Genomic DNA, 12,208 nt, shown 5'->3' on the forward strand with positions numbered 1-12,208 from the left:
AAGTGAGCGTGAATCGAAGTGGATTAGAGCCACCACACTACAGTGGTTTAAGGGCAATAGATTCATGCATCTCATGCATACGCCATACTCGTGCCTTGAATGAGAAACCCTAACCCCGCACCAAGATAGGGTTCTGCACAGTCTCCAACATGAAAGGGAAATTCTAATTATTATTAATTATTTATTATTATTATCGAACTTAAACTCATTTTAGTTTCGAAAAGCATCCCCATTCAATCATTTTCAAGGGAAATTGCCTTTGTCCCACTGTGTCTGACCTTTAAAGATTGTACAGGGGTTTTTTTTTTGCTAAGCCTAAAGCTAAAGCCTCCCTTCCGCCGTACAATATGTACAATCGTTCCGCCCTGTCGAACCCTTCCTCCCAACAGCCACCCTCATCCCAGCCCTAACTCTCAGCCTGATTCTAGCCCTCCCAGGCCGCACAAACAAAACAGCTGCATTCAGCACCAGATCCGAAGATAGCCGATGGACGGTGCAGCAATGTTTGGCACACGTGCACCAATTACTGCCACACGAGGGAAAATGCAATACAGGATGAATATTTTAGCAGGCCTGTGAGAGAGGGAGGAGGACGTGTAAAGTCAACGCTTTCCCATTAGAAGAAAACAGCATTTCCCATATACTCGTATTACCCATGTGTCACCACCAGGTGTCTAACTCTGTCCGTCTCTCTTTTTGTGTCTTCCTTTTCCATGCCGTCCCTTCCTCCCTCCTGATCACTCTCCAGGGGCAGCCCCAGCCCCAGGCCGCATAGCGGTACAAATATTTAGCTCGTGTTTAACCCTCAGCAGCGCCCTTGCAACGCTCGGAAGACAGCAGACGGCAATGTCATCCCTTGGGAGGACACCAATCCCCTAGCACGACGAATGGTTTTTCGGGGTTCCTTAGGATCGAAGGACGATGACGATGGGCACCTGTTATGACCAGCAGGCGTCCACACAGCAACGGTATAATAAACATCTCTCATCAGTGAGTCACCGCTCTATACAGTATCTATGTATGTATGTACATTATTACAAAGGTAAGGGGCTATCCCATGGCACTATCTTTGACTCGTTCTTTCCCTTTGTATTCCCTAAATGAACGACTAAACAATAACAAGATAACAAGATGCTGCGTGAGCGACCGAAAACCGGTTCTATGGTTGGGCTTATCGCTACGTCCCATGTACAGAGAGAGCGCGCGGGCTTTCAATTCTCTTTTCGGCTTTGCTTCGACTCTGACCGAAAGCCCGCTGCCCAACGGCTTCGTCTGTGCATGCATGCGCATGCATTTCGCACAGTGGGGCCTTTGCCTATATCAGCTGACTAAATAAATAAGCTAATAAAATTAATTATTCATTTTATCCAGAGCACTAATACATTTTTTGACTTGTGCAACCCCTTTTCGGCTGAGTCCCCACTGTGCAGCGCCAAAGACTTTAGCATTGACGAAGCCAGTAGCATTTCAGAGCCTAAAAGAAAATCGAAGTAATAGCCCCGCGCGCCCGTACCATGAAGTGTGAAACTAAAATTGCATCTTGGAATTGTATAGTCTCTGCGTATATTCTCCTATTTCGAATTCGTCAATCATTGTTTCCATTACTGGGGTCTAAGAACCTCTTTAAAAGATACACTGTCTTCTTCGATATCTTACATATTTTTGGCTTTTTTTTTTGATGGTTTAAGACCTTGGGAAGTCCCCATTTCAAGGCTCCCCCAAACGTAGGAGTATCCTTTCGATCATTCTATTCCATTCCCCTTCGCAGTGCTCTTCCCCCACATATCTCGTGCATCAGGCTGTCGCCTTCTGTTCCATTTAGTGTTCCCTGCAATTCCGTTATTTATGCCTCAACTGTTGTTGCCACACATCCCGATATATTCCTTTATATTATTATTACGAGTATTATTCGTTTTCGTATTCGTATGAGGGGTCGCATCCTGTCGTTGCTGCTGCTGCTGCTGCTGCTGCTGCTGCTACTGCCCCATTTGGCCGTTTGTATTCATTTTGAATTTTCATTGCCTTTGTTTTACAAAAATTGCATGCCACATTGCTCCTGGGTCTGCTTTTGTTCCTGCTGTTACTACTGATACTGCTGCTGTTGCTGCTCATTGATACCCTAACGTTTGAAAGGAGCTTGACTATTCCTCAGTGATTGGAAACGTATGTATACCATCGTCTAGACTCTAGACTCGATAGGATGTATCTTTATCTGTGTAGAAGAGATCGTTAATGTCTACATATGTACATCGAAGCCTATCAAAAGATATCCAAAGCTTAAGGATAATAGGGAGTTTTGGCTTCTCTCTGGATATCCAACAATCTGTATGTCAACCTGAAAAATATATGTACATATGTATGTAGAGCGAATGCTTTGATTCTCTTTGATAGACTACGTCTCTGATAGGGTATACGTTGGCTTTCTTTCTTTCTCTCCTATTGTTTTTTTTCCTTTCTGTTTATTTTGCTTTTGCTAAACTCAGCATTTAAGTTTACATGGCCCAAAGGGTTGAAGACGACAGACAGTCGTCGGTTCTCGCTTTACTTTACTTCAGGATCGAAACAACCGCGCCGCGCCGTGTGTGTTGTGTTGTGTATGTTTTGGGGTAAAACGTTTTGCATTTTATTTTATTTCTCGTTTTCGTTGTTTGCCACAATAAAAAGGGTGAATTTTTATATATTTTGCCATAAGTTTTTATGGCTTCCGTGTGTGTGGCGGCTGTCGGCTGCACGTTAACCCTCTCCCTCCCCCTCATCGCTCTTTGCGACTGGCCATTTCTGTGTCCCCTCGCTCCGTAGCACTGTTTTTCTCCGACTTTTTGTCAAAAGTTAGTCCAGTCAACCAAGTGCCAAGACACAGCAACAGAAACCAGAAGCCCAGATCGTGCCGTGGGGCTCTGTGGCTCTATGGCTCTGTGGCTCTGTGGCTCTGTGCTTGCGGTGGCTTGCGGTGTATCTTAACTTGACCCGCCTTTACAGTACGTACGTCGAAATTTAAAACAAATCTGCCCAGCCGTTCTCACGTGATGATGCACTATACATTTTGATCTCTCCATTTTTATTTATATAGATTAATATCTCCCTTTGTATGGAATTGTTGCTGTCCCTTTTTTTAACCTTTAATTCAGTTTATTTTTTTCGCAAAATGTGTGGGTGTGTGTGTAATCTACTTCGCCGCTGCAGCTGAAACAATGTTTGACAGCGCCCCCAAAAGAAACAAAATAATAGTACCATAAAAAAGGTATACTGTAAATAATACAGTAACTTTTGTTGTTGTCAATACATAATGGTGAAAATGTTTTTGTTGAGCCTCCTAATTGGATAACATATTCCGAGTGACATTTGATGGATTCTCACACACACATCCGAAGGGGGAAAAAGAAACTCAAAGTAAATGTGTTTAAGTGTGTCTTCCATCGGCTCTCGATTATTTCAATGTATTTAAATGTTAACCAATTAAAGATGAGTAAAATCTTATAATGAATATTTTCATTCGCATACATACATACATATACATATGTATGTATAGTGCTGTTAAGTGTCTGCCGAACACACCATTTACGAACAAGTATTTGTAAATGCCTTGGGAACAGTCATAATTGGCCGGCACACCCCCAACACCGTGCTCCCTGCACACAGAAAATGAGAATATTTCGATTTGTATGGAAAATGAACTAATTAGGAATCCACTCATCGACAGTCCCGCTCAGGAACCTAAGAGGGTTCCCTCCCCTCATTTCTCACTCTGCAACAATTACGGGGAATCATTCAGAAAGTTGAGAGCTGCTCCCATTTGATTGCAGCGACTGCCACTACCACTGCCCACACACAAAGCGAACACGGAGGATGAGAGAGGATGCATTTGTGGGTGGGGAAGGGAGCACTGCTCCAGAGAGGGGTCTGGAGAATGGGGGCCAAGAAACGTGCCTAGCAAATAAATGGATTGGTCAGTGTTAAATTTCAATGCCAATTGCAGCTTGAACAGAGGCAAAAAGAGAGAGGGAGAGAGAGGAAGCAGCCCCAGAGTGGAGTCGCCAGCATTTTCTTTCTCGATTTTTATGGCTTTTTAAATGCAAAACGCACACACATAGACACCACACCACACAGATACAGAGGCACGACTGCGGCCCTTTTGTTGCCTGCCTGCCTGCCTGTCTCTCGATAGATGCGGGCGGCAGCAGTCGTCTCTCGGCTCATCTGGCGTCTGTGATTCTTCCACTTGCCAACATTTTTCATACATATGTATTACATACATATGTATATGTATGCATGTTTCTGCAAGGCCAAGATCTGATCTGTCCCTTTGCTCTCTCAAGACCTTCGCCAGATATGTATGTATATTCTGTAACTCTCCCAAAGTAGATCCACAAAAGTAACCCCCGACATCCATACGTTCTGTTCTTCTTCTTTTTATACTCGTATTATAATAGTTTCCTTATTTTTCGTTTCTTCTCTCTCTGACGTAATTAAAAGAGAGAAGAGAAGAAGGGCCGAAAGAATTAAATTTTCGCTCAATTAGCAGTGTTGAGCTTTTTCACATCCCTATTAAGAGCTCTCTCCTCCTGCGTCGTGGTCCGTCTCCTTCTTAAGACTCTTTTGTTGGTGGATTTTCCCGGGATGGCATATAAATTAATAAAAAGCAGTTCCGTTCCAGCCTCATGGGGATGCAGGGATGGACGAATGGACAGATTGTTTGATTGGTGCCGTCCTCTCCCCAGAACATAAGTTCTTTGTGCCTCTTCCACTTATCTCCTCGCCATTCACTCTCTTTCTTTCTTTCTGTGGATTGACACCACCCAATGCGTTTTATTGACTTCGGTTTCGACCGTATGTACATACATACATATGTACATATGTATGTCTCTGCATGAGTATGAGGCAGTGACAGCGTGTGTGTGTGTGTTGCATCATGCAAACATGAAACGGCCCGCATCTGACACATTATAACCATAAAACGATTCCTTAATCAAACAATTTTAATACTCTCATGCTCTCCCAACGGAATTTTTCGTTTTTTATGCAGATTCAAATGAGTTTTAATCTTCTCGAAGTTTATGTTTGTGCATGTTATATTTTTGTTTTGTTTCTAGTCATTATAATTTTCATCATAATCATCGATTGCTAGATTTCAAGAGTGTTCAACAGAAGGCCAGACCTAGCTTGAGGGGCCATGCAATAGTGGTTCGCTAATTGCAGATAATTTCAAGACAAGGCCCTTTACCCTTTGACCTGATCTTCCCTGTATGTATCAAATTTCATGTAAATTTAATTGCACTTAACCGATAAGTGATGTCCAGGAGTCGCGGCCTTTTGCACACAAAATTGTTACAGGTTGCTCAAATTAAATGACAATACCAGAAGGAAGAGAGAGGATGGTGCATCACCCCCATCAGACCACCCAACGAACTGCACTCAACTAACCACTCAGTTCTCTTTTGAAAGGGCGTCCAGATTTCCATCAAGAGAATCTATAAAGATATGCAATAAAGAGAGCTTTCTAGCCTTGCATTCGGATCTGCACCCACGGCGAATTAATTCAATTAAACTCTTTCAATTTCATACACACATACAATGTACACACATACATATACTCGTAAACTGATATACTTCATACACTGAGCGAATTCCCTATGCGCTACGAAAGAAACAAAATTTTGATTCGGGAATATTACAAGAGACGAAAATAAGTATATGTATTTCTGGATTGTAATTAGCGCGGGCCACTCTTTCCGAATTCGTAGCTGATTTTGTCGGCGAAAAAAATTGAATACATATGTATGTTCATATGTGGTTGCTTCCTCTCTTTCTTTCAGTGTATCATAGTGCTTGTATTTTTTCCCCCTGCGATGCAGCACCAAAACATTGTTCAACTTCCTTTTGTTCTCTTTCTACTCTCTTTCTCACATTCCATGATGCTACACCCACGAAAATACATATACACACATAGTTCTATGTCCATATGGTATATGTGTGTGTGTGTGTGTGTGGGGGCTTCCTCTTCGAACTTCTGTAGCTGCTGCTCCCCTGCTGTTGCTCACGCCATCGCCCACCCAACGCACAGCAAAGTGCAAAAATACGTTTTTAATTGATTTTTAATTAAATGTTAAATTGTCAGATGCAGACGCCGCCGCGCGTATGCTCCTCCGCCATTGGATATAGGGGGTGGTCTTGCATGCTCGAGTGTCCGAACCGAATGTCAAATCAATATTCCCTTAGATGGGGAGTGGTGAGATACGGACCAATATATTTCCCACAGACGTAGAAAATGAGTTCAATATGTTCCGCCAGACTGTGCCAAAAGATACAATATCTTGGCTGTGGGCAGAGAGAAGATTAACGAAGCGAAGTGCTGAGGAACATTAGAAATTCTTTCGTATTCGATATTATTTCAATCTCTAGAATAAAGAATCATAGCTCTGTGGTTGGCTTTCAGTTTCTGGTACACATTCGTAATCCATTTTATCTTCTAAAGAATGAAGCAGAATCTTCTCAAGAGCTGGAAAAAGGAACACCTTAAGCTGATGAAAGAGAATCTCCCTGCAGGACAGCCCACCCGGCTCTCTCTCTCTCTCTCTCTCTTTAATCATATTAACTTAAGAGGTCTCAAAACTTTTGCTCCTACTATTCTCCGCCGAAGAAAAAGTTGCCGCACAGGTGGGCTGGGCTGGGCTCCTCGATTGTTTGTTGAAAGCTGTTGTCGTCGCAAAGTTCCCTCAGCCTTCATTATGGCCATTAACCAGATGATGAGGATGGCCTATGGTCATGGGACATGCGGCATGATGATGTTGCGTTTTGGTCCTTTGGTCCGCTGCTATGTGAGCCTATCACGTACATTCGCCATCAATAACGCTACGATTTAACTTGTCTCGTTCCTCCGTGGCACGTACTATGGGATGCCGAAGCCGATGACGATGCCGATGCCGATGCCTACCCCATTGTGAGCGAGGTGGCACGTACGCATCCTCTTCCATATACGTGGCTTAGTCTGAAGCGCCGCCCCGAAGCACAGGCACAAGCACAGGTTTTGCCTAATGTTTATTCCTATTTTGTTTATCGGCATAAATATTGACAACTTTTGCCCACATTTTGGCCTGGCACGTAACCCACACCCCACACCCCACACCCGACACGACACGAAAGAGAGGGAGTCCTGTTTCTGGTGCACAAATCCACTTAGTCGCTAATTGGCGGCAAATCAGCTGAAGCCGAAGCTAAAGCTGGACTCGGGACTCGAGACTCGGGGCAGGGAATGGGAATCGCATCACGTGAAACATCATCGTCTGGTTCCTCTCAGTCATAGTCGTCGTCTCTGTGCTCTGTGCTCTGTCCTCTGTCTCAGTGCCAGTCTCCGTCTCCCTCTTGCTCTTGTATCTGCGTTTTATGTATTTCATTTGGGTTTCTCGTATCTTCCTACCAGTTGGATACAAGCTCCAAAGCAAACGGATGCATTATTTGGCCAAAAAATTCACGTTGGCTGCCATCCCAAAACATACAGCCAGAACCCGAACACAGACCAGAACAAAAACCAGAGCACAAACCAGAATCAGAATGGATCAGGGAAGGGCGGAACGGAGCAGAGCGAAGGAGAAGGATGGCAAGGACGGGACGTGGTCGCGGCTCTTGGGCGCCTGGCTTTGTGGTCATTCCATCGCCCTGTCCATTCTTGTGTCCAAACCGAAGCAGAGATAGTCGTAAAAATACCCAAAAGATGTCCATGTCGAAGGTATGTTGCAAAATTTCAAGCTCAAGTCGTCGCAATGCCAGCCAAAGTCTGTTTGTTGCACACACACACACACACATCAGACACACCAGACACTCGCACGCGGACTCGCACTCGGGGGCACACAATCAAAATCCAGCTCCAGCTCCAGCTGAAATAAAAGATACATGCCACGCAAAGGCAGCAGCAGCAGCAGCAACAGCAAAGGCGGACGCACGTCAGTGGCATAAAACGTTGCCTGTATGTTGTATGTTTGACTTTCAAATGGTCAAAATGTGGACATTTGCTTAAAAAAAAAAAAAGGAAGATTCCCCAAGCAAAGAGTCTGCCTCGCTCTAGCTCTTTCTCCCAGCGAAGACGAAACGAGTCTCGTTCTCGCATTTTTATGTTCGGATGGGTGCGGCATTTAGGGTTTTGGCAATGCTCTACAATCAGTGGATGGCGAAGAGTGGGCGGAACATCTTTCCCCTTAAGCTCTTGAGGGAAGCTACATATCTGAAGAATGAGTGGTAACAATTCCAGACAGAAATGCATCTCGGGTTGCTTTACGCCGCACGTGGCATGACCCTATTGACCGATATTATATTGTGTATTGTGCGCACTGCGCCCGCCCCCTTGCGCCCACACAGAAACAAATAATATATTCCAAAATCTGACTGACTGAGTACCTGATACTCGGGTACCGGGTACAGGGCACCGGGCATCGGGCATGCAGCGCAACTGTAGGGTCGACCTTGTCCATCCACCCAATCCCCCATCTCGAGAAACACTCTCTCCTCTTGCTCTTCTTTTTTCTGCCCTATCCCTATCCCAGTCCCTCAATCCCTCTATCACTTGCACGCACTCACACAAAATTGTTCCTTTTTTTCGTTCTTTGGTTTTTTCGTTCTTTCGTTCCTTTTTTAATTTTTTTATTTTTTCCTTAAATAAAAGTTTGCGTTTTAGCTTTAGCCAGATTTATGTTTTCCTGCTTGCGTTTGCACAATTTTTGTCGGAAGTTTTTTGTGCAGCATCATGGGGCACACACACACACACACACACACACACACACGCAGACACGCATCCAGGCATAGATGTGAGAAGTGAGAAGGAGTGTTGGGGGAAAGTTATTCCTCTAAAAGGAAGAAATAAAACGGGAAGTATCAAATGGAAGGGGGGACTGAAAAGACAGTAAGGCAGAAGTTCAGTGGCAACTAAAAATGAAACATGGAAGAAGTGGCAAAGGCAAAGTGTGTGTGGAGTGTGTGGAGGGCGAAGAGTTGGAGCTGAGACTCGGGAATTGGGTCTAGGATTGCGACTGCTACTGCGACTCTGAGGATTTGAGACTTCGGTTAGGTGAGGCGTGGTGACCACAAAATATGCTACTTTTGACTCTCTGCCTCTCACTGCATCTGCCTCTGACTCGCTGAAACTGTTTTTGGCAGAGAGCTTTTCCTTTTGACTTGTCATTAGTCGCATCAGGAAGAGGGCAAGGACGAAGATGGAGCTGCAGATGCAGATGGCGGTTGGCGGTTGGGTGCCTGCTTAGCCCAAGTGTGTTATGCCTTCAGTTGCCCTTCCTGTTCCAGTTCCAGTTCCTTCTTTCGTTCGTTCCTTCCTTTCATTCGTTTTTTTTGTGGCAAGCTCATTGCATTCGATATTCTCTCCCCTGCTCACACTTTCACTTCTTTTATCGTCCAATTAGCAGTCAAGTAGCAGCGCACTCCTCCTCATGTAGTTGGGCTTGCAAGTAGTTACGTAGCTCATGTCATGTGTGTTTGGCTCCAAGGTAACCCGAATTGAACAAGGAATTGGACATCATTAGCAGGGGATGGCACAAGCAGCAGCAGCAGGAGCGGCAGCCATGCCCCAAAGGCAAGTGAAATGACCAAAGGAATCAAATGAAAGCCAGCCAGCTCCTCAAACAAAAGGTGGTTCCATTAAAGTGCTGTAATTGAGATGGGTACGAAAAGGAGAGAGAGAGAGAGAGAGAGAGAGAGAGAGAGAGCGGACAGAGACCCTCCTTTAGTGTAGCACATGGGCAGGACATCGCACGAGCCTGGCGAGAAGAACATCTGGGAATGGATTCCTTCTGGAAAACTTTCATTTCGCTCTGAACTTTCTTGTTTGAATCTATTTCGATATGCTCAAGATCCAACAGATAATAATTCAATGATTCAAGTATTTTGTTCCCATATTAATACGAGTATGCAGATATATTCTGGACATAGTCTGGACAGGTCTTAAATGTCTGTACATATTTGCCTTTACGTCCTTCTGTCTTTGTGTATTTTTCTTTCTTTGTTTCAGCATCAATCAAAAGCTGTCTTTCGCCCCCAGGCCATGTCCAGTGAGAGGTAATTGGAGATGCATATCTAAGCGCCTTTTGATGACGCAACTTCCGTTGGCAGATAGTCGATACGAGGTTGCGTGGGGTTATGGGTTAGGGGTTATGGGTTGGGTGTTTCAGGGTGGAGTTCAGGCTCAGGCTCAGGTTCGGGTTCGGGTGTACGATGGCCAGTAACTTCCTCTGCTAATTAGCTAAGCGCTGGTTAAATCGTTTACCTATTGCACAACACATCACATTGTACATTTCTATGGCATCGCTCAGACCCTCACCCTGAATTTAGAATAGCGTTGTGATGGGGCAGAGGCGGAGGGAAGGCCTAGTGGGTTGGTGGAAATGACAGTCAATAAATAAAATGGAAGACATGGCCACAACATACGAAAACAAGAGAAAAGAAGGTCCTCAAAAAGGGGAACGGAACGAACCCTTTTCCTTTTCCGGAGACAATTCCGAGCCATTACCTTGAGAAATGTGACACAATTTGAATTTGAATAACATTTAAAATACAAAATTCAGCATCCACTCGGAGTCTGCTCTCGGGGTTTCTTTCCCTTTCTGTCGGGTGGTTAACCCTTAGCCTTGCCACATGCCCCCCCACCCGCTGATTGCGATGGATCTGCTTGTCTGGCTCCATTGGGCCTCATCCCCCCATTCCCATCACATTTTCCCCATTTGGTTGTCTCGTGCGTCAGTCTTTGGTTTTCTTCATTATTTTCTTTTTTTGCCAAGACTAAATTGCGTAAATTATTGGCATATGTTGTCTTCACAGTCGGAGAGCCGGAAGGTCGGACGTCGGATTCAGAGTCGGTGTCGGTGTCGGTGCCGGAGACGGAGACGGGAGAGAACGAGTCGAGGCAATGAAACATTTTTAACCCTTTCGCTGGAATTGACAGTCGCACATTGTTGGGGCGCGGCATGGTCTGGGTGCAGGCTCTTTGGGGCAGCGGCAGTGGCAGTGGCAGTGGCAGTGGCAAAGGAAGACCGATGTCGATGCCGGGCCGTGGATTGCCATTCTCTAACCATTCCACACTATCCCATTTCCATCATTTTCCCTCCCGCTATCCAATTCCTTTAACCTTTTTCTCTTTTCTCTACCATCTTCTGTCACTCTCTGTCTCTCTCTCTCTCTCTCTCTGTTTCACTGTCTGCCTTGCGCTACTTGCCACTGCCCTGCTCCCTCCCTCTCCTGCTTCTTCTTCTGTTTTTTATCATTTATGCCCGTCGTCGTTCTTTGGCTTTTTATGTGCGCTATTTCGCGAAGTAGAACAATAGCCGCCCGGCTCCCACCGCTCACTATCTGAGGATCCGGGACAGCGTCATGAGTCCTGGGTCCTCGGTCCTCAGTGCTCGGTACTCGGTCCTGTATCCAGGCTCCTACAACCAGCATACTTCATCTTCTTGTGCTTTTGTTAAAGCGCCGCCAATAGTGAGAGAAAGAAGGGACCAGGGACACTGTCACTATCTCTCTCTCTCTCTCTCCGCACACCCTTCTCAATCCTGAATGCTCCAATCATCCCTCATCCCTCATCCTTCATCCCTTCGGTTCCTTGTGCACCCTCGCGGGCTGAACATTATTGTCTTGCCAAAAGAAATAGACTTTTAATATACTTGGCCATTCACAGCACACAAAACATGAAGGAGGGACAGGGACAGGACCAGGGCCAACCCAGGACCAGGACCAGTTCCCGAATGGAGGATTTTTCGAGGACCGCAGGAGGACGAAGAATGGAAGGGAGTGTAAAGTGTCTGTGGAGTGTGGAGTGTGGAAATATTAGGCGATTTTGCCAGTTCATTGACTTGCCACAACAATAGTTTGAAGTTTGTCTGCCAAAATATGAGCTAGACCCAGTCGAGGAAGAGAAGCAGGCGGAGCAGGAGGAGCACGAGGAGTGTTGCAGGGAAAGAGCATGAAACCGAACGTCTGAGACTCCGTTTGCGCGAAAAGGAGCACTAAAGTTTTTCACTCTAATAGTTGAACCAATTTGATGCATGCAAAGAGAGAGGGAGATGGATGGTTAATGGCGCTAAGGGTGGAAGGAGGCGCTCGAACACTGCACTGAGCGAAAAGGGGAGGCATTCGCTGCACTGAGAGGAATTAAATATATTACAAGATAATGTAGGGTATATTTTAATTCGTCTGGCCTGTCCTCAAACGTGACACT

At 45.3% G+C, this 12,208-nt stretch overlaps 1 protein-coding gene across 4 annotated transcripts in view; it reads right to left on the reverse strand.

Moving 5' to 3' along the window:
* Nucleotides 1-12,208, reverse strand: part of LOC111070082 (teneurin-a) — a 134,881-nt gene that overhangs the window by 84,820 nt on the left and 37,853 nt on the right. The window lies entirely within an intron of this gene.

The sequence above is a fragment of the Drosophila obscura genome, unplaced genomic scaffold (assembly GCF_018151105.1).
Source record: "Drosophila obscura isolate BZ-5 IFL unplaced genomic scaffold, ASM1815110v1 contig_28, whole genome shotgun sequence".
Taxonomy (NCBI): Eukaryota; Metazoa; Arthropoda; class Insecta; order Diptera; family Drosophilidae; genus Drosophila; species Drosophila obscura.